This window comes from Gasterosteus aculeatus, unplaced genomic scaffold (genome assembly GCF_964276395.1).
Source record: "Gasterosteus aculeatus unplaced genomic scaffold, fGasAcu3.hap1.1 HAP1_SCAFFOLD_39, whole genome shotgun sequence".
In the NCBI taxonomy this organism is placed as follows: Eukaryota; Metazoa; Chordata; class Actinopteri; order Perciformes; family Gasterosteidae; genus Gasterosteus; species Gasterosteus aculeatus.
In genome coordinates, this window is record NW_027554896.1 from 38,040 (window position 1) to 61,553 (window position 23,514).

General features: G+C 45.3%; 1 protein-coding gene and 1 long non-coding RNA gene across 14 annotated transcripts in view; both read right to left on the minus strand.

Moving 5' to 3' along the window:
- LOC144394272 (protein NLRC3-like) overlaps positions 1 to 23,514 on the minus strand; it is a 78,646-nt gene that overhangs the window by 13,292 nt on the left and 41,840 nt on the right. For 2 of the 12 annotated variants that reach the window (XM_078098033.1, XM_078098035.1), the window contains exon 2: positions 3,139 to 3,290. The exons of 2 other annotated variants lie outside the window; for them this stretch is intronic. The gene's annotated coding sequence lies outside the window, so the exon portion shown is untranslated. Of the gene's footprint in view, positions 1 to 1,384; positions 2,489 to 3,138; positions 3,291 to 12,131; positions 12,144 to 23,514 lie in introns of those variants that run through there. 8 more of the 12 variants (XM_078098031.1, XM_078098029.1, XM_078098032.1 and 5 more) reach the window with 6 other exon arrangements.
- Positions 15,414 to 19,122, minus strand: LOC144394276 (uncharacterized). Of its 2 annotated transcripts, XR_013456947.1 has the most exons (3): positions 17,488 to 18,341; positions 15,947 to 17,343; positions 15,414 to 15,428 (listed from the first exon to the last, which is right to left on the minus strand). It is a non-coding gene; the product is annotated as an uncharacterized LOC144394276 (long non-coding RNA). The 2 variants fall into 2 exon arrangements; XR_013456946.1 differs by lacking the exon at positions 15,414 to 15,428 and having other exon boundaries at positions 16,113 to 17,343; positions 17,488 to 19,122.

Consider the following 23,514-nt stretch of genomic DNA (forward strand, 5'->3'; position numbering starts at 1 on the left):
ACATGCTGAATATCAATATTAAGAATATCAAACTCGACGCGAACGACGGGAGCCGCTTTGTTTCTCTCTCTCTCTCAAGCCGCATTTGATTGGTCAATATGTGTGGGGGCGTGTCTCCCTCTCAAGCCGCATTTGATTGGTCATTATGTTTCGGGGCGTGTCTCCCTCTCAAGCCGCATTTGATTGGTTGATATGCGTGGGGCGTGTCTCTCCCTCAAGCCGCATTTGATTGGTCAATATGTGTGGGTGTGTGTCTCTCTCTCTCAAGCCACATTTGATTGGTCAATATGTGTGGGGGCGTGTCTGCGCTGAGCACAGGGGCGGGACTTACACACAGCAGCAGCGAACAGGAGGGAGGAGTCAAGAGAGAAACAGAGCGGTAAAATAAAAGTTACGAAAGTGAGTGTCAACAGGAAACGCAGCAAAATCTGGACACATGTCAATGACATTGATCTATCTAATGCAGAATGTAGAGTCTGCAAGACTAAAATCTCTATCTTCTCCAAAACAGGGCAGATAATTTCAGAGAGAAGAAACAGGATCAGCCCCTCAAAGCGGAGCCACTTGGTCTCAATGTAAATCTTCCCTGAAGGACAAAACTCTGCATGACGATTTTTTTTCTTTTTGTTTTACACATTTTAAGTTATATTTTTTTGTGTGATTATGTAAGCTTCTGTATATTGTTTCACTTTAAAATTTGTTAAGTATTAAAACGTTTAAAATAATTAAAAGTTAGTCAAGTTCATTTGTAAATAGTTAAACGTTTGTTTTTGCACTCATTTATTTTTAGAGTGTATAAATAAAAGTGTATTCATATAAAAACATTTGAGAGTTTTTTTTTACATCAGTAATTCATATTGCGCATAATTTTACATTATTGTTGGTGATAAATTAATTTAAGCACCAAAAAAATCAGAAGAGCCATTTGGGAGCCGAAAGAGCCGATTCTCTATAAAGAGCCGTAATTCCCATCACTACCGGGTAAAAGAGGACGTCTGCTTTGTCTCAGACTTCTGGCCCTGATCTGCTTAGAGGGCGTGGCATCAATTGAGGGGCGTGTCCTCAACCGTGTTGCTTTCAGGAAACGTCGGCACTGTGAGAACTATGAATCCACACTTTCTATCCACCATATTCACATTTCAACTTTGATAAACACGACCCTTTTAAACAGATGTGAGGAAAGAGAAGAACGTTTAATCTCACAAACCAAAACACGTGATGGTGGGCTCGACATGTGGACCTAAAACCGGACCAGAACCAGTACCGGAAACCATTATTTAGGGTATATATCATGATAAAATACATCAACGCATTATCTTTTTTTTATTCGGCAGAGTCCTGACTACAATAAGCTGGAATCCACATTAAAATACTCCAAACACACCTTTAGCTGGTGGGGAAGAGTCACATATGACGTGCAGGTTTGTCCACAACCTTTGGACCGAGTGGGACATTTTGTCGGTGCTTGAAGCTCGCGGACGTTGGAGCCAAAGAACAGCAGCGAATCGGTGGATTATAAATCATTGAGTGAGACAAAGCCTGCAGAGTTACTGTGAAACACACAGCGAGCCAGCAAAGACACACACACACACACACACACACACACACACACACACACACACACACACACACACACACACGTCTTACCTCTGCCGCTTCTCACGGGAATTATGGATTTAATCTGCTGTTTCTGCAGTGAGGAAAGTCCCCGAGCCGCTTCACCTCCTGCTTCAGGTGTGACAGATGAAACCGCCTCAGGAATCTGGCAGGTGTTTTTTGAGCCAATCAGAAAGCTTGAGCGTCATGTGACCAGTTTTTCCTGCCTGGGGAAGCTGCCGATCGTGTGCGTTACACAGTTCAGTGTCATGTCTTGTTTATTTTGGCTACAAAGATGATGTGATGACTACAAAGATGATGTGATGACTATTGAAACAAGGATTTTCCTTGTTTCAATAGTATATGAAACTCAAAATGCCCTTTGTTATTAACGTGACTGAAAATTAGTCAAATGTTTCATATTTTGTTCATCATTTTGAAAATTATATTTGACTAAATTATATTTTTGAAAGCTAACCTCACTTTTTAATTGCTAAATAATAACATACACTCTTACCAGCGGTCAAAACAATGCCATTTACTGCTTTTAATATAGAAATAAAGTGTATATTGCATAATTATACATTACAAAAAGAGTTTGGCATGTTGGCCCGGCCCTCCAAATTATTTTCAGTTTCCCATTTGGCCCCCTGGGAAAAATAATTGCCCACCCCTGCTCTATAGGCAGGAGGATGAGAATTAAGTTAGTGCTTGAAAACATCTGTAAAATGTGATTAAACAGAAATGGGCTTGTTGGTCTCATTGAAGACCAGTTACACAAAGTACTTGGAGACAATGTCCGGGTTCGCTTCACCTACACACAGCACAGCTGTAGCTAAGGTGACTCACACAACTCAGTCTGCAGACTTTGGTTTGCTGCAACGCGACTCTACTGTTGAGTATTAAATATAAACATGCACGTTTACGCTAGAATAAAATGACACTTGAACTATAAATGCAGAGTAATAATGGGTGAAGGCCGCTTAAAGGCCGGATGGCACGAACAACATGTATTTCAAGTTTCACACATGTGAAATGTGCTCATACACACAACTGCAATGCTCTCGCATGATAATGTGGAATATAACGGTTCAGTGGAGAATACGAACATTACAATTAAAAAGGAAGGACTTCCTTTCAACTGCAGGAAACAGGAAGTGCACACCAGGAAGTGCATGTGCTTTTACTGGATTTGAAGTAGTACTTCAACCACAATGCATGTTCACCTGATCCTCCTCGTCCAAACTTTATTCTTTGAGGTGAGAGGCAATGAGAGTCAAGTCAAGCAGAGGTGCCTTTGACATCTCGAGGTCCTCAAGGGTTTTACTGTCAGATACCGAGCATCACACGGAGTATAAGGAAAAACAACGAGGGAAATACACTTTACCGTCTACAGCAATAGTGGAGGAATTCAAACTATAGGAAGTGAGCATTCAGCAATGAGCAGACTGGGCTGGATTGGTTCTCCCTCTCAAAACGCCAAGAGAATATTGTAATGTGACCTAATTCTAATGCAGGATAACATTTAAACTACCAACTGACCTTGTGACTCTTTGTCTTGTAGCTCTGGTTTTGCTGAAGCATCAACCAGAAGAGGAAATCCTGTTGGTGAGAGGAGGTTTGTTGGCGGAGCGCCATGTACCAAGCTTACAGCAATGGCTCTGCCAGCTGTGTCGTACCGTCCTCTCTTAGAGCTTCAAACAGGATAAAAGGAAATGTAATATTGATAAAGATAAAGGTTTGTGACTCTACTTAATCTACTTGTTTGTGACTGTGCTTATGTTACTAGTGACAACATGTAACACGCAGAAGATTTCATTCATTTCCATTTAAAACTAGCAACTTGTCCACAGGGCTTCAGACGGTTTCTTTTCCTGAGAGTGTTTCACCTTTAGAGACTTTCACAGGGAGCAGATGAAGCTGGGGAACAAAGTCACAGCAAGTTTATACAAGTGAGGATACACTTCTTATGTTCTTAGCTTCTCCAAACGTCCAAGGTTTGGTCCACCTTGGTTGGTCTCCTTGTTCTCATGCAGGCCTCTATGATGCCTCAGCATAGATGAGCTGTTGTATCCAAGCTCCTTTAACACAACAGACACTTCACCTTTTAAATCACCAGAAATAAGACGACATTAGAACAAGCGATACGTCACATTTATTTACGCTAGTTACTAATAACACATTACTGTGTTCACACCTTATTATGAGGATCAGCTCAAAATGTTCCCAGACAGGAAGGTTCCCAACGTCACCACATACGTCACGGGTGTCAAACTCTGGCCCGCGGGCCAAACTTGGCGAGGCAATATCAAATTACTATTAGAGCTGGCCCGCCCATATTCCAGCGCATTCACCGCTAATACTACAAATCCCACAATGCTCTGCTATTCTGTCAATCAGGACAGGAGTCAGCCATCTCCTCTGTGTCAGTAGCGATCCGTAAAGCCCCGCCTCCCTCCCACACTGTCACGTTCCCCAAAAGGGCGATAAGAAAGTATATTTGTTTACCTGTTTGTCTTGTTTGTGGAGCCCACGTGTCTGTAACTAAGGAGCACAACACGAGAAGACACTATGAGACGAAACACCAGGACGAGTACAAGGACCTGGACGTGACTCAAAGGAGCCAGAGAGTAGGAGATAAAAAGAAGTTTGGTTTCACAGCAGAATAAGTTGAAATAAGCCACATCCCAAAGGGAGGCTGCTGTAAAGGCTCCTTATAGAGATCAGAATCAGCCCGGCCCTTTAATGACGGACAGTTTGTCCATTCACTCTTATTACATGACTTGACCTGATATTCTGTTTCCTGTGTGGTGTCTCTGTGTGCTGGCTCATATGTACAGTCACGACACATTGGGCCATTAAATAACTTGTAAATCAGTTCAAAGGCTAAAATCACCAAAAGGTGTTTGATGCCACAGCATGTTCATCACCACTGCTGGTGCAGGGTTACCACCTCCATCATGACTGCTAGTACAGGGCTCATCCTTACTTCTCACTGCTCCACCACGTGAAGCCACCCTGGTGGTGGGTCTGCCAGTGTGGATTTGTGGACCATCAACTTGCGAACAGTCATCATCCTTGAGCTTAATGTTGACCTGCTAGTGATGTGGGAACATTCATTGTCTTCATCTTCTGTCTCAAACAGAGAGAGACCAAACATATATATCATATATCAGGAGTTTCTGTGTGTACTCTATATATAGCACGATAACAAAGAAATGCAATGCAATCATTTGTCATATCACTCCGACCTGAATGAAGACATATTAACATGTTGCTATAGTCATAATGAATGTGTTTGGTCCATCTCAGATCCTGCAGGCAGAACACCATGAGGAACCTGACTGCTGACTCACAGCCTGGGTCACTGTAGCAGAAGGCCATGAAGGTCCTGCTGCAGTGCCGTGGAGTCCTCTTCTTCTGGACGGGACATCTACATGCATGTCCTTCAACTGGCTTCACTGTTTGGATGACGTTTCCAATTGACATACTTGATGCACATCTCATGTGTTGATTCTTCAACACGTACGGACTCTTAAATAATCACATTAAAGCACAGTGAATAGATAGTTGTGTGTTTATTCACGTTATAATGAGGTGGCATAAAAAGCTGTAATATAAAATGATTCTGGAACATTGTTTTACTAAAGAATAGACAAACAAAGAATGAGCACAAGTTAAACACATTACATCACAGAACGATGCTCTTGGCAACAACTATTTCACTTATTCATCACACTCCTATCGAGTCCTGCAGCATACGTAATGTCAGTTTGCAGGAGTGTTTAACATATTAATGTGTGTGCACTTGGAACGTGATGGTGTGTGTGCACGCAGTGACACGTGGGTAACACTCAGTGTGGTTACGCATGATGTTCAGACACAAATGAGACCATTTCACAGTGAGTCTGAATGCTTGCCCATCTTCCAAAAGCAGATGTGTGTGAGCTTCACCGTCATCTGCTGGATTACTGAGGCTACAGTCAAAGCCTCTTCTGTCCCCATCAGGTTGTGCATCTGGAAGAGAAATAAAAACCTCTCCAGTCATTTTATGCAAACAGTTAAATATAATGCTCATTGCGACAGTCATATGCTGTAGAATCAGGGTGGAAATCTAAACTTTCCATCAATTAAATGAATAGTTGGACACAGCAGAAGTTCTAGGAGGAGATGCTCAATTACAGGACAGTTGATTGCACTGCTGCCATCAGGATAAAAACCAGACTGATGAGACATTTAACTGTCTCATGGACATGAGGGCACGTCTGGCCCTTTCAGTTTGCACTGAGGATCTGTCCATCACCCGACTCTGTCCCTGCCTTTGTCCCTGAGGTTCTTCAGGTGACAGGAGATGTGGTGCAGCCTCTGTAGCTTCACGTGCATCGTACTTCTGTGTGCCTTTGATCGTTTGATCACTGATGATAATCTCGCCCTCGTCTGTCCATTATGTGCATTCAGCATGTTTCCTACTTTTTTTAGGCATGTGTCGGATGACATTACTCCAAATCACATCTCTTCTGAGCCCTTCATCAACATCTGTTGAGGCACAGCTGCTTTCATGGGGTGGTAGTGATGGAGACAATACGCCCGTCTCCCGCTCGCCCTGTCGCACCACAGACAAGTGTCTCTGTAAAATACCACCATGTGTTTGGGCCTTTTCATACATGTCGGCGTCAGGTTGCTTCAACACATGGGTTCATTTTGCACGGCCGGTCTTATAGAGCTGCGCTGCTCATGTTGCTGCTGCTTCATCCATTCAATCTGCTGCAGGGGACCAGAGACATTATTTGAGCGTGCTCCATTTGACTTCCCCCGGTTGACGAGGTTAATTATAGAAGTAACGGTAATAAAAATCCCCCCGTCTGATTGAGCCTCTTTTCCTTCTTGTTGAGTCTGATCGTTTTATCGGCTACCAGTCTGATGAGATTCTTCTTCTTCTTTAAAAGTACAAACTGTTTGTCGGTCAACGGGATCTGACCTCTTAACACGTTGATCTCACACAGTGCATTAATCCAATCTCTGTTTGCATCAGCCACAATGACTCTCCTCACACGGGGAGAGGATTCATACATGGATTCTAACAGAGTCACATTCCTCCACATGCGTGACCACATTCTGTGTCTGAGCGACAAAATGAGATAGTTAGTGTTTAAACTAATAGTGCGGCTAGTTTTACCCTGAATAAATACATTCTGCACTAAATACATACAGCTGAGATTTCTATGATGTACGTATTTGGTAAAAACATTGATAACTTCTATATCATTACTGCTGGCATTCATTAAATGGTCTCTGATGAGTCGGTTGTCTTTGTCCTGTGGTAGTAAAACATCATCACAGAGACTCTGGTAAGCCCTCTACAACGTATATAAAGGCTGCCAACATGAATAAATGTGCACCATGTTATCAAAACGCTGGGAAATATTCTTGATAAAGAGTCTTTGCTGGATTCGATGGTCCTCACTACCAAACTAAAGGGATGTTGTAGCCGCGCATCAAACCCTTGATCCCCATTAGTAGCCAGAGGGCAGCGTGGTGTAATCGGGCAACACCCGCCGCTTATTGTTCACCACTTGGACTTTCCTTTTTAAGACGGAACCTCTTCTTGTCCCGTTTGATGGTTTCAGACAGTCAACGTATGTGTGCTGTGATTGGCTACAGCAGATGGAACGAGACCAATCAGCGCGTGGGGCGGGACAACCGCCGCGTCACGGCCATTTAACGCGACGCCTTTGCATGTGACGCTGGTTTTACCTTGTAGCGTGTCGTGTGCGTAACATACAAACTGTGTGACTTCGTCTTCTTCGGCCCGGACACACACATCACATGTTTAGTTGGTCAGTCACCAAGATGTGGCCCAAGGGGGGGAACCCGATCGCCGGCCCCTGATGTAAAGACAACGCTGTCTGTGTCGCAGTACAACAGCCTCTCCTGCAGCTTATCTAGCAAGTCGTAAAGCATCAACCTGGCGTGGGCCGTTGTCATGGCTCCTGTGAAGACATTTACGTCCTTTACACCAGAGTTGCTGCTGTCTGCATGACGCCGCTGCACCAAAGCCGCCTCATCTGGGATCAAACAGAATTGTCTCACATCAAACTGGTCGTGAACATCAGGAATCAGGAAACATTTATTAGCCAAAATATGTCAAACATACAAGGAATTTGTCTTGGCGGTTAGTGCGCGACAGTAGACAGACAAGACAACAGTGCACAAGTAATAAAATAAAGTGGAATGGAATGCTAATGCAATGGGTTAGTAGAATAAGGCTAAGGCTATGGGTTAGTATAAAACAAGAGAATAAAGTTTAAAAAATTTAAATATTAAAAAGTTAAAAAGAAAAATATTAAGCATAAAGTGCACTAACAAACGAGTAACAGACAAGTGACAAGTGACAAAGTGATGAATTGCAGTTAAAGTGGCATGTGCAGTATGAGGGGGAGTGACCGGTGGAGTGTTAGTCAGGCAGTGGGGGACCGGCTCTGTTGATGAGCCCGACTGCTGACGGGAAGAAACTGTTGGTGTGGCGGGAGGTCGTAGTCCTGATGGACCTCAGCCTCCTGCCAGATGGAAGGGGCACAAACAGTTTTTGTCCGGGGTGAGAGGGGTCGGCCGCGACCTTTTTAGCTCGCTTCAGAGACCTGGAAGTGAACAAGTCCTGCAGGGACGGCAGATTGCAGCCGATCAGCCTCTCTGCAGAGCGGATGACCCGCTGCAGCCTGCCCTTGTCCTTGGCTGTGGCTGCAGCGTACCAGACGGTGATGGATGAGCAGAGGATGGACTCCATGATGGCCGTGTAGAAGTGGACCAACATCGTCTTTGGCAGGTTGAGTTTCTTCAGCTGCTTCAGGAAGAACAACCTCTGCTGAGCCTTCTTGGTGATGGAGCTGATGTTCAGCTCCCACTTGAGGTCCTGGGAGCTGAACATCAGCTCCATCACCAAGAAGGCTCAGCAACTGTGATCAGCTGACATGTTACTCCTCATGCTCAACCGGCCCCACAGAGAGTTTGTTACAGCTCCTCATGGCTTTGTGGACACACATTTAGTCTGGGTTTAGCTGAATGTCCTCCTTTTATTTCTCCCCATCAGCCTGTGTTTTGACGTGGCCCCGATAGCCTGATGCCTCCTGCTTGCATTTCATGAACGTCTTCACATGTCCACTAAACAATGTGCTTGTTTTGTTGGGAGAATGCCAGACTTCATGGGTGGACACAATCCACTGACCCTTTTCCACAGACGTCTGTAGCTCCAGGGACCCGAACCCCAGACAGCTGCCTCTCTCTCTCACTGTGAACACACTCACAAGGTTGGTTCAAAGTGTCAGCACACAACCCGCACAGCGGGAACATGAGCTTTCCATGACATCTGTACGGCAAGACGGGGAGAAACAGCCCTCGGGGGGGCACTGTGCACTTTATGAAGCCGTAGTAATTATCCATGGACTCAGAATCCCTGACGATAATCTGGAGGTGGCCGACGGGATGCTGTTTGTTTCTCTGTACAGTTGGATACAGACTTGTAAAGTCCTAGTATCTGATTTTTTCATCATCGCAGACCTTGTGGTACAACTTCATAGCATCTGTACGCCGGCCAAAGAGCCTTTGTAGGATCCAGACGTTTGTGCTGTTTGTACGTGGCCATAGAGGCCTGTACAGAAGCGCTGGATGGTTCTGATGAGGCCCACTCACACTCCCACATCAGCACAACGTTCAAACCCTGTTGTTTCTGCAGGGCATCTGTTCTCTCCATAAGCGCCTTGTGTTGTTACCATACGGGACTTTGGTGACGGGGTTCATGTCGCTCTGTACGCGACATTTGACACATCCGGGAAAAAAACAACCGGCCGATTCATAACAAGCGAATTCTAACCGTCCACATAGAACGGAGCAGACTGGTGCTCCCCGTGGTTGAGTGCATGTCTGATGTCAATATTCTCCGTGTGGGACACGTATTCAGGCCACTGCATGGAAACATCACAATACGTCTTCTTGTGTCTTGTGGAGCCCCTCGTGTGTCAGAGCCACCGTGTCCCGCGGGAGGAACAAGGTTCTGAACACACCCAAACAGCTGGATGGCAAAGTGGTGAGAGGAACAGGGTGGAGCTGCGTGCGTTCTAGGAATGTTCCACCATGAATGGAGCACGCGCTCCACAACGCCTCTACATCATTGACACAGCAGGCTGAGCTCTGCCTGGAAATCACATTTCTCTCCACAAACTGTGCTGCACCACCTCATGAATGAAGTTTGTTCAGTGTCACACGTCTCGTACCCGTAGTAAGACGGGTCGGGGTCTCTGCCAACGTAGTATTCATTCGCCCTCGTGTTGAACTTGTGTGGAAAATAACCTTTTTCCACATCCTCAAACCCCAACGCCGCAGGTGTTTGTGCCAAACGCATGCGTAGAAAACTAAGTGAGTCTTCTGATGTCTGCTGGTCTGCGTTGTCATACATCAGCGTGACTCCCACTCATGACCACCGTGGGCCGGATCTTCTGTTTTACAAGATACTCCAGGATGATAGAGTTGTCAAACCAGATGCATTGTGGGCTATGGATGTATAAGCTGTGTGTTCTGATCTTGTGTCGTTCCTCACAAGGTGCTTACCGTTATGTCTTATTTCCAATCCTGTGCTGGTGCTCATTGTATAGATGGAGCCACACTGTCTGCAGGTGGGGTGTGTCGTGTGTTCTGAAGCCCTGCAGGCATTTACCACCTGTCACATGGTGGAAGATGATGACCTTCAGCCCCAGATACCTTTCAAAAGCCGCCACATCGGCATATGTTCATTTAGAAGGAGCGTCCTTGTCTGGGCGGATGAAACGTGCTAAACACAGATTGTTATCCCTGTTGTTTGCTGCGTACAGAAGACAATATCTGATCATAGGGGATGTTTCCTAGTTTTAAACGGGCCCCACCGCCTCCGCTTCCATTTCCTGCCACGGAGACCACGATGTCCAGTTCATGGTCCGTTATAGAGTCATCGTCACTTTGCAGCACATGAACAGATCTACATGGTACGAGTCGTCTGCGTGGAGAACGGTTTGCACGCCGCTGGCCAACGACGCTCCACGTGACACAACATGGAGAACGCCGCCTTCATCAACACGGACTGACTCTGACGTTCCACCGCTCACTTTATTTCTCACCTCACTCGTCACTTTCTGTTGGCTGGTGTACTTTATCTTAAGGTTGAAATGTAACGTTTATTCCTTTATGTTTAAACTAACCCATCGCCTTATAGGCTGTACTTTATCCTCCAATGATGGAGCAGTTCTCCGCTGCGCGTCGGGCCTAACAACGCCCCCCAACTCTTACATTATTGAAGATAAAGTGCTGCTTTTATAATACGGTTACCAGCCACATTATGAATAGTAAGTAAATAGCTGCTTTCAGCACTAAACAGTTGTAGCCAACAAACGTTGTGTGTCTCATTTCAGGAGTCTAGAGACAAAATAGTCCCCGTACGTGCAGGTAAACAGCATCGGGTGCTGCAGCGTCTCCTTCATTCACATCGCTCATGACGTCCACCTTCATTGTCCGGTTGTGGAAGCTCGCGTTGACCCAAACTGATCATTTGTGGGATTTCTGGTCTCTTCTCGGCGATCGCCACTGAGCTGAACACTGAAATGTCAACTAACGGCACAAAGTCTGACCTGTTACTTTGTGTGCAGTGATACGGAACGCTCGGGTCAATGTGACCAGCAACTGTACATTATGACTCAATAATGCACCGTGACTCACTCTCAACCAATCAGAGCGCTGCATTTCATCTACCCGTATTATAATATGCTACAAGCTGCTAGAGGTTTAGAGCTTAACAACAGGAATCCAAAGGGATGCATTTTACTTCAGGAGAACCTGAACGTGTTTCTATTTAGTCTCTAAAAAATGTCTTGTCTTCTATGAGGTCAAACACTACGTTGTGTTACCAGAACCTGCTGCAAACCCACAACTGGTTAATTACTATTTGTTCTGTCTGAGTCAATTGAAGGTATAAGGGCCCATTATAAATGCCTCTCATCCTCTCATCAGCAGATCTCATGTCATGGGAGGAATAGGTGCATGGGAGTCCTTACTGAATGATGTATGATCAGTGTGTACAAATACATGAAATGAGCATATTGGGTACAGTTATACAGTATATTCATTAGGTATTTATTCCTCAATGGAAACAGAACAAACTCCCAAATACAACAGTAACAAGCAGCATGTTGATGTATAAGCTGAATATCAGTTAGCAGAGGAGCGTTGGGGACACAGGAAGTCACTGGTGACCTCTCTGTGACCTCTGGCTTGGGTTAGACCACTTCCTGTTCAACAAAGGAGACGGCGGTATGAGGATCATCAGACTGTGTGGTTAATGCTGCTAATCACCACTCTCATTCATTCACATTGATTTATTATTAACATTATTGTTTAATGTTTCTTTTGTAAAATGGGACATGAGGTGTTTCTCCTAAACAACCTCCATCAGTCCATGTATGAATGTGATGTGATTTCCTCTGAGCATAATACTAATAACTCTGTAGTACCTTGGATGAGCTCGTAGATGTTGCAGTAGTTGGTGCCGTGGTCTTTAACGGCATACCAGGTCTCAGAGATGGACATGGCCTGCAGACAGTTACAGCTCTGTGTTAAATGAAAGAGAAAGAGACACTGTGCTTCTCCTGCAGCCACTCGGCTGGCTGCAGGAGAAGATCCTCTTCCTTACTCCCTTTCACAAAGACATTGCAGGTCTTTGGTCTCTTTGGCTGATGTTCCCGTTTATTACTCTTCACAAATGACAAAACAACTCGATGTGACTTGGCTTCCTGGTCTGGCTCGGTGTGTCTGCTTTGCAGTAAAAACGCTGTGATCTCCCCGTCAGCCATGCATCATTACCTGAGTCAGCACTTTAGTTGGGAGTGAAAAGCTACGGAAAGGTGACAGCAGGAGAAGAAGTGACAGGAGGCCAGCCGGTAGTTGATGTGCTCCACGTAGCGTGTGAAGGGAGTGGTGTGTTTGGCTGCTATGAAGTGGACACAATCAGACTGCAGCTGCACAGAGAACACGTACTAGTTAACTAAAAGTCACTTCACTCACTTACACTTTCATATAAAAGACTGAAAAGACATGAACTAAATACACTTTCAGCTGAAATACGTGTGTGTGTCACAGACAGACAGCAACGGTCTCACATGTTTTCACAAGGTCGCTGACGGTCAACCACCTTAATCACATTATTTAAACAAAGTGACCTGTTCAAACTATTTAAGAGAAGCGCTTCAATTTCTACCTTCTACACGTTATTTATTGTAATCAAATCCTCTGCAGTTCATCGGTTGGTGTTTGTCAGCCTCTGTGGCTGTAACACACTCGTCTTACCAACTTAATAACACAAGTTGACCAATGGTTGGGGACCATTTAGTGGCCTTCATTAGTCTCTGGATACTTGGGGCACATTAGTATTTATAAAGCCCGTCCTTGGCCTGCTCTCCTCTTCTCTTACTAGCTACTATATGTTCTCCCCTAGAAATCCATCAAAGTAGCATGAAAGCCTTGGGAGTTCAGTCTGTAGTGACCCTGAATATATGAACCATGAATGTAGACCTTGTGACGGCACCACAAGAAGAGTTTGTGGACATTCAGTCATTAGCGTTGCCAGGCAACAGCCTTGTTTGCACAGATGGTTTGTGTCATGTGACAGTGTTTGGTTGTTTTGGTGGGGACCAATAATTGGGACTATCGTCGTCATCCATACACACCTGGTACAGACACCTGTGTCCTCCCATGGTGCAGCCAGCCATGGTTCTCCACATGTTAGTCTGTGACAGCAGGGATTCATAAACCACTCTGCAAGGTGTCCCAAAGTACCTGCGTGAGAAAATACAGCACCGTGCTCACTGAACGTGTGTTTAGGTGCACGGGACCACTCGGCGTGTCAACACGCAACACTGCAGCTTGCAAATGAAACGGCGCCATCTAGTGGACATTAGCTGTACATGTTGGTCTGAGGCATAATGACAACTGTGTCTCATCTTTATTAGGAAGCCTTTAAAGGCTACAGGTCACATTCTAGTCACAACACAACATATATGTATATATATATATATATATATATATATGTTCAATTCTGTTTGGCTTCCAAACTCTCAGCCAATGAGTGTCAACAGAAGACGACATGTCCCACCACATGTCCCTTCTGTCTCAGGGACTGTGAGAAGAATGAAGATCACAGTTAAACTCTTTCTCCCTGTCGCCCTTCACTCATGTGTCCCTCAACAAACATCTCATGGTGGAGCTGAATAAGAATTCACTTCATTATTCTGATGTTACCAACGATGGCTTGACAGAGAAGCACCATCTTCTCCAGTATGGTCTGGTATGTATGCTCCAGAGTCCAATCTCACATGTTGTACTAATGGACACTAGAAGACCACATGTTCATTACATAGCTCTTAATCCATGGACAGGATGAGACGTTTCACCATTTCCATCTTCATCATCATCATCATCGTCATCTTCTCGATCTTCATCATCTCCGATTCGTCTCCAATTCTTGGACGTCTGGTTCCACTTCATCTAAAGAAAAGCATGTTTGATGAGCACACTCACCCCGTCACACTGCTTGGTTGTTGAATTTATCTTCCTGTAATTCTCTTTGTAACCATTTTTAAAATAACCAATAAAGTTCATAAATCTGGTAGATGCCTTCAATCTCAATCTCCTCAAGAGATTTTCCTTCTTCCAAGAGATCCTTTCTCCATTGCCAGGAGAAGCTTTGAGATTTTTGACTTTTTCTGAGACACCCTGAAAAGACAGAAGTGTCCTCTGACGGGTAGAAACATGCCATCAGCTTGTGTTTGTCCTCCAGTGTGGAGAAGTATAAAGTGAATGTGAGACAGTCGTGTACTACTGTATTCTCCCAATGAGCCACATGTAGCGTCTCGCTGTGTGAAAGAAGAATACTTTCTAACTCACATGATTGACACAAAATGCACCCAAAGTATCTTCTGCTGTTGGAGCAGCTAAATACAGAAGGTCAAATGGCTCTGCTTCACTTTTACTGGGACTTTAAGAGCCGGTTAACTTGTAAAAACACACATATGGGGAATAAAAGGGAACATAAAGGCACCATTGAGCGCCACGACCAACAAGAATCCCCATATTGTACGTTATCTCCTGGCCTGAACATCTCTCCTTCACAGCAAACAGGCTCACGTGTGGCCTTCCTTTCACACTCATGTTTGTAACTCTGCAGCTGCTTCATGTGCTGGAGGAAGGAGGATCATCCAGAAGTTCTACATTCAGGCTGCCTGTAGTATTGTCACTAACTTCTTTGTTCCCCACATGTCACCCTTGCTGATTGACTGAGCTTCAGATGCACGGACTCACTGTGGAACTCAGGCCCACATGGGGAATGAGTTCTTTCAGTTTGGATGCTTATTGACAGGAAACAGCAGAGAGCCAGTTAGCTGAGCCGTGATCCACAGGCTGAAGTTCTGCACCACAGCCTCACCAGACACCGACTTTGGTTTACATCCATAGATTGGCCTTTCCCTGCCATTGCACATCTGGATGAGCAGATGTACCAAAGGCATTACATCAAGTTGGATAATCAGTGTAAAAGCATCACTACAGAATATAGTGCAGTGAAGGAGCAGCAGGATGCACAAACCTACATGTCCATGAGAGATGGATCTCACAGGTTAGTCGGCCTTTAACGGTCAGTTACCTTTAACTCTTCAAGAACGTTGCAAACCAGCATCCGGAAGCTTCCCATCAGGGAGCCAGGAAGTAGTCGGTGACGGTCCTCATGCGTTTGTGCGTGAGGAGGTGAAGCCGAGCCATGAAACCTGGAGAAACGTCCACATAGAATCACCTTGGACCTTCATATCAGCCCTGGACATGGCTGGAGATCAAAGTGACCTACGATGAGTTTGACACACCTGCTTTAGAGCAGAATGAGGATGTACTTTATTGTAATCATTTCTTTCAGCTACAATAACCATGTTATTAAGAGATGGAAAGTTAAAGCCGTTCCTCTTTCTGTCCACGCTGCACAACGCGTGTTTTATTGCATTTAGTGGCAATGCTGCTGCTGCTTGTCTTTTATTTTGGCGGGAAATCACGTTTAACACTTTCAATACTCCACTTTGTGAGGAGATAAACTCCACCCTGTTATCAAATGTGTGCTTGTGCTTTGTGTGTTTTTGTTGGTGACTTAAGTGTGATATTTGGTGCAGAATGAAAGGTTCAAGTTGCACCTGAAGTAGCGAGCTCAGTAGTTTGTGTTGTTGTGAGACGGCTCTGCGTGAAGGTTAATAAGGTTAATAAAGCAACTTATTCATTACTCATTTCTTTATTTACTCACTTCCTTCTTCAACATGCTGCACCACCAATGTTTCCTCTGTGCTATTGACACAGCAACAGGGCTGTAGAATAAATACAGATATTATGGAGGAAATAGTACAAAAGTCAATAGTACAGCATCTTTAAAAAGGATCAGAGTATTTCATGTCAAAAGAAATAATACAGCGTGTTGAAAGCATCTTTATTTGATGGCCTGTTTAAACATGTACAGTTGTTTCCAATAAAAGTCATTTATTAACATTAGAGCCAAACAATTCTATTTCTGTTAAAGTAACACATGGAGTAAATGTTGTAAATGACATTATAGGGAATAAAAACACAAGTAACGCATATTCAATATTTCCTTGAGAGGTTTGCTGAACCATTAAAAAGCTTCTTGTTCAAAACAAACCTGATTATGTGAAATTAGATTTGATTTCACTCAACAGATTTAGAAAGATTTGAAGTTAAAATGGGCTCAAAAAGAATTACACATTCATATTTTCCTTCTTCACCTTGTTTTTATTATTGCTGATGAAGCGCACACACACATAAGGACACATTTGTCTCATATGGGGGGACAGATGAAAGAGCGTCTTATAAAATGTCTTCTTGAACACATAAAGATGAAGATTAAAGCCTAATTAGGAGCCAATATCTAAATGATCATCTATTGATTGAAGGAGCACAGCAGCATTAAGCTGAGCTCTTTCACACTTCCATCTGAGTCCCAGAGAGCTGTGGACCCCCCAGAGTCCAGACCAGCTCAGGTACCCCTCACCTGCTCCACCTGCATCTACACCCACATGAACCACCATCAGCTGTACAGACTGAACTATGTGGTGAGCAGAGAGGAAGGTTCTCCACCAGGAGGAGACTCTCCCTCCTGAAGAGGACACAGAAACACTGAGGAACCATAAGACCTGAAACTGAACCCAGGATAAAGAGGTTCAGTGAATGTGGTGCTGAAGGTGTGGAGGTGGATCAGTGTGTCAGAGGAGACTCTGTAGAAGGACAGAGAGCCAGCAGGACAGTCCACATACACTGCTACTCTACCAGAGGAGGAGGAGGAGGAGGTGATGCGTGTTACTGTCTTATTGTGATAGACAGAGTAACCTCTATCAGAGCATCTCAGACTCCAGGACTGATCATTGGATCCAAACCAACAGTCTAAACTGTCTCCTTTCCTCCTGATTCCTCTGTAACTCACTGATACATTAACTCTTCCTCTCCACTTGACCTCCCAGTAACAGCGACCAGTCAGACCAGTTCTACACAGCAGCTGATCCCAGTAGTCAAATCTGTCTGGATGATCAGGATATGACTGATCCTCCATCACACATGTCACCTTCCTGTTGTTGTCAGACGGTTTGAGGTGTTTGTTTACTGTGTTTGTGTCGATTGTGAGTTCACAGGAATCTGATGAGAGAACAAGACACAATACAGCTGCAGTTATTAATCATGTGTTCATCTACTGACACGTTGATGATGACATCACAGAGGTGAATGAGTGATGTCACAGTGTGAAGATGGTTGAATCTTCATGAATCAAAGCACACTTACACTTCCTCAGACCTGGTGTCAACCATCGGACTCCATCAGGCTCCACCCTGAAAGGAGGAGGGGGGTCAGAGCAGCATGGAGACATGGACATTACATCACTCTCACACACAGCTTTGTCCTTCATGTCCACATGGAGCACCTCTTCTTCTTCTACCACTACTTACAGACGACCACAGACTGTCAGTCAGGCGTCACACAGCGACGAGGTGCTGGAATATATTCATGAAGAAGATGAATGGATAACAAATAAGAAATGGACCTGTCACTGTACTTTCACCAGATGTGAATTCAAACGGGAGAAATGACGTCATGCTACAGATCAAGCTTCATGGGACGTGTGCAAAGGAACATTCACATTAAACTGGTTCATAAAGATAAAGCAGATACAGACCATTCAGTATTCACACAATGTGCATGTTTCCATGTTGTCCCCATTTGTGGACAATGTCTCTCCCTGTGGTTCGCTGGAGTCCCAAAACTTTACAAATGGCTTTGTCACCTTTTCCACACTGATGGATCTCAATGACTTTGTTCCTCATTTGTTCCTGAATGTCTTTGGATCGCAGCCTGTCTCGCTTGTGAGGATCTTGTGGTCTACTTCACTTTGTCAGGCAGCTCCTATTTAAGTGATTTCTAGATTGAGAACGGCTGTGGCTGGAGAAATGGAACTGGGCTTTCCAAAGATGTGATGAACCTCACTTCATTTATGTTTTCATCACTTTTTCACACAGGGCCATTTAGGTTTGGATTCTTTTCTCCCCTTAATGATACAAACTGCATTTTGTGTTTACTTGCGTTATCTGTGTCTAATATTTACATTAGTTTGATGATCTGACACATTTAAGTGTGACATGCAGGCATGAAAACGGGTCACGGGTGAAAAAGGTGAGAGGGATGTTTCCCCTCTAGGGGTTTTCAGCTGGTTTTGTCCCAGGGACCAACATTCTGAATAAAAAGTCACTGGCCTGTAACCTGGACCTCAAGTTCATAAGAAGAGATTGCGCCAAAGGATCGATCTCTTTCGCCTGACTTCCCGTTAGTGACAGATCGAGACAACACAACGTTGTTTGGTTTCTTTTCTTTCCCTCCAATTGCCAAGTTTCAGTCTTAATCTCGCTGGACGAACTCAAGACTCGCGCTCCACTACGTCCCGCTTCCTTTTCCCTTTTGATTTCATTCCTGTTGACTCCAGAGGACCGGAGAGACAGCTGCTCTCTGACCCCCCGCCGCCTCCCAACGAGAAGTTCGGACCCCACGGCCGAAATCGCCTTCATCCACTGAGTTTCCCTACGCAGAGCTCAACTGTCCTCAGTCAGCTGGAAGCTGATGACCAACGCCCATCAAACAGTAACACTGGTTTTCTGGGCAGACTAATTTAGCGTGTTGATATGGACTTGATGTTTATTTGATTTGTTCAGTCATAACGTGGTACGATAGAGTCCGGATCAACGAATCCGCTACCTTTGATTTATGTTTGAATGTGTACCTGCAAATGTCGTAATGTCCCCTGTTGATCTGATGCTGTGATACGTTTGCTGTAAGAGAGTGAAAGCGCCAACTGTGTTACGCTGCTGAATGATGTCTCATGGTCAGAATAGTTCCTTATTTTCTTTTCTTTTCCCGGGTCTCCGCCGTGACATCTTCACCCTCAAGGAGTGAATATCAATTATGAGACTTGATTTATAGTATTGGTTATTGGTCCCTGTTAGCTCAGGGTGGTGCCCCGTTATTTATTCATTCTGGAAGGATGCCCAGACATATAACTGTTATCAGAAAGTAGTTTACAATGGGGGGGCGAGAGTGTGGCAGAGCACCCCCCTACAGAAAATACACCACAACAGACGACAGGATGATTTCTATGACTGCCTGCGAAGACCGCGAGCAAATGGTGGCTAATAGAGGCCGTAAGAGCAGGAGAGAACAGCCGTACCCTCTTACAGACTGTGATGTCACGAGAGGCTCGGTCTTGGAAGGGAGCTACGTTCACCGGAGATGACTGTAACTACTATGGCTCCACCTGCTGGTGGAGGTAGGAACTCCACCCCGAAACTCAGAGCATTCCCCTCACACCTGAAACCCACCAGGGTGTGACGACCTGGAGGCCTCCATGAGGGCGGAAGACACACCGCTGAGGGAGGAGAGACGAGCTGCAGATTGGGCCCGCGGCAGAAGAGCAGACCAAGACAGAAGGATTCCCGAATGCAGGAGAGACCGAGAGGACGGTGTTCTCTCTTTAAAGAAGTGGATTTCCGTTTCCCCTCCAAAGACAAGACATTAGTTAAGTTTTACCGGCGAAGATCGACCGAAGCCTGAGTTACCCCCTGTTTTGACTGTTTTCTGTTTAATCTGAAGGACGTAAACTAAAACCTTTGTTTGCATTTTTGAACTCTGTGTCCTCGCGCTATTTGAAAATGAAAATGTGGATCAAGTATATTCAAAAGTGACATAAAACAAAATAATAGGCATTCAGACATTTGTTATAAAAAAACAACACAATTACACGTCAAAGAATAATGAAATCTTAAAGGTTTAAACATGAATAACCCATCAGCCAATGAGATTTAGCCTTTTTGGCCTTTGGGGTCTTAAAGGTTCTGCTACCTAGAGACCGACTAGTCTAAGACCTCGGACTGAATGAGGCCTGAAGGGGCGTTTTTATACAAAACCTCCACCCGATGGGTGTAGAAGGGTCTAAAACATTATACAGTGACACTTTTCACCAGGTCATACAAACGTGTGCCTTTGATCATTTGATCACTGATGATAATCTCGCCCTCGTCTGTCCATTATGTGCATTCAGCATGTTTCCTACTTTTTTTAGGCATGTGTCGGATGACATTACTCCAAATCACATCTCTTCTGAGCCCTTCATCAACATCTGTTGAGGCACAGCTGCTTTCATGGGGTGGTAGTGATGGAGACAATACGCCCGTCTCCCGCTCGCCCTGTCGCACCACAGACAAGTGTCTCTGTAAAATACCACCATGTGTTTGGGCCTTTTCATACATGTCGGCGTCAGGTTGCTTCAATACATCGGTTCATTTTGCACGGCCGGTCTTATAGAGCTGCGCTGCTCATGTTGCTGCTGCTTCATCCATTCAATCTGCTGCAGGGGACCAGAGACATTATTTGAGCGTGCTCCATTTGACTTCCCCCGGTTGACGAGGTCAATTATAAAAGTAACGGTAATAAAAATCCCCCCGTCTGATTGAGCCTCTTTTCCTTCTTGTTGAGTCGGATCTTTTTATCGGCTACCAGTCTGATGAGATTCTTCTTCTTCTTTAAAAGTACAAACTGTTTGTCGGTCAACGGGATCTGACCTCTTAACACGTTGATCTCACACAGTGCATTAATCCAATCTCTGTTTGCATCAGCCACAATGACTCTCCTCACACGGGGAGAGGATTCATACATGGATTCTAACAGAGTCACATTCCTCCACATGCGTGACCACATTCTGTGTCTGAGCGACAAAATGAGATAGTTAGTGTTTAAACTAATAGTGCGGCTAACTTTACCCTGAATAAATACATTCTGCACTGAATACATACAGCTGAGATTTCTATGATGTACGTATTTGGTAAAAACATTGATAACTTCTATATCATTACTGCTGGCATTCATTAAATGGTCTCTGATGAGTCGGTTGTCTTTGTCCTGTGGTAGTAAAACATCATCACAGAGACTCTGGTAAGCCCTCTACAACGTATATAAAGGCTGCCAACATGAATAAATGTGCACCATGTTATCAAAACGCTGTGAAATATTCTTGATAAAGAGTCTTTGCTGGATTCGATGGTCCTCACTACCAAACTAAAGGGATGTTGTAGCCGCGCATCAAACCCTTGATCCCCATTAGTAGCCAGAGGGCAGCGTGGTGTAATCGGGCAACACCCGCCGCTTATTGTTCACCACTTGGACTTTCCTTTTTAAGACGGAACCTCTTCTTGTCCCGTTTGATGGTTTCAGACGGTCAACGTATGTGTGCTGTGATTGGCTACAGCAGATGGAACGAGACCAATCAGCGCGTGGGGCGGGACAACAGCCGCGTCACGGCCATTTAACGCGACGCCTTTGCATGTGACGCTGGTTTTACCTTGTAGCGTGTCGTGTGCGTAACATACAAACTGTGTGACGGCGTCTTCTTCGGCCCGGACACACACATCACATGTTTAGTTGGTCAGTCACCAAGATGTGGCCCAAGGGGGGGAACCCGATCGCCGGCCCCTGATGTAAAGACAACGCTGTCTGTGTCGCAGTACAACAGCCTCTCCTGCAGCTTATCTAGCAAGTCGTAAAGCATCAACCTGGCGTGGGCCGTTGTCATGGCTCCTGTGAAGACATTTACGTCTCTTACACCAGAGTTGCTGCTGTCTGCATGACGCCGCTGCACCAAAGCCGCCTCATCTGGGATCAAACAGAATTGTCTCACATCAAACTGGTCGTGAACATGAACTGTGATCAGCTGACATGTTACTCCTCATGCTAAACCGGCCCCACAGAGAGTTTGTTACAGCTCCTCATGGCTTTGTGGACACACATTTAGTCTGGGTTTAGCTGAATGTCCTCCTTTTATTTCTCCCCATCAGCCTGTGTTTTGACGTGGCCCCGATAGCCTGATGCCTCCTGCTTGCATTTCATGAACGTCTTCACATGTCCACTAAACAATGTGCTTGTTTTGTTGGGAGAATGCCAGACTTCATGGGTGGACACAATCCGCTGACCCTTTTCCACAGACGTCTGTAGCTCCAGGGACCCGAACCCCAGACAGCTGCCTCTCTCTCTCACTGTGAACACACTCACAAGGTTGGTTCAAAGTGTCAGCACACAACCCGCACAGCGGGAACATGAGCTTTCCATGACATCTGTACGGCAAGACGGGGAGAAACAGCCCTCGGGGGGGGGGGGCACTGTGCACTTTATGAAGCCGTAGTAATTATCCATGGACTCAGAATCCCTGAGGATAATCTGGAGGTGGCCGACGGGATGCTGTTTGTTTCTCTGTACAGTTGGATACAGACTTGTAAAGTCCTAGTATCTGATTTTTTCATCATCGCAGACCTTGTGGTACAACTTCATAGCATCTGTACGCCGGCCAAAGAGCCTTTGTAGGATCCAGACGTTTGTGCTGTTTGTACGTGGCCATAAAGGCCTGTACAGAAGCGCTGGATGGTTCTGATGAGGCCCACTCACACTCCCACATCAGCACAACGTTCAAACCCTGTTGTTTCTGCAGGGCATCTGTTCTCTCCATAAGCGCCTGGTGTTGTTACCATACGGGACTTTGGTGACGGGGTTCATGTCGCTCTGTACGCGACATTTGACACATCCGGGAAAAAAACAACCGGCCGATTCATAACAAGCGAATTCTAACCGTCCACATAGAACGGAGCAGACTGGTGCTCCCCGTGGTGGAGTGCATGTCTGATGTCAATATTCTCCGTGTGGGACACGTATTCAGGCCACTGCATGGAAACATCACAATACGTCTTCTTGTGTCTTGTGGAGCCCCTCGTGTGTCAGAGCCACCGTGTCCCGCGGGAGGAACAAGGTTCTGAACACACCCAAACAGCTGGATGGCAAAGTGGTGAGAGGAACAGGGTGGAGCTGCGTGCGTTCTAGGAATGTTCCACCATGAATGGAGCACGCGCTCCACAACGCCTCTACATCATTGACACAGCAGGCTGAGCTCTGCCTGGAAATCACATTTCTCTCCACAAACTGTGCTGCACCACCTCATGAAGGGAGTTTGTTCAGTGTCACACGTCTCGTACCCGTAGTAAGACGGGTCGGGGTCTCTGCCAACGTAGTATTCATTCGCCCTCGTGTTGAACTTGTGTGGAAAATAACCTTTTTCCACATCCTCAAACGCCGCGGGTGTTTGTGCCAAACGCATGCGTAGAAAACTAAGTGAGTCTTCTGATGTCTGCTGGTCTGCGTTGTCAAACATCAGCGTGACTCCCACTCATGACCACCGTGGGCCGGATCTTCTGTTTTACAAGATACTCCAGGATGATAGAGTTGTCA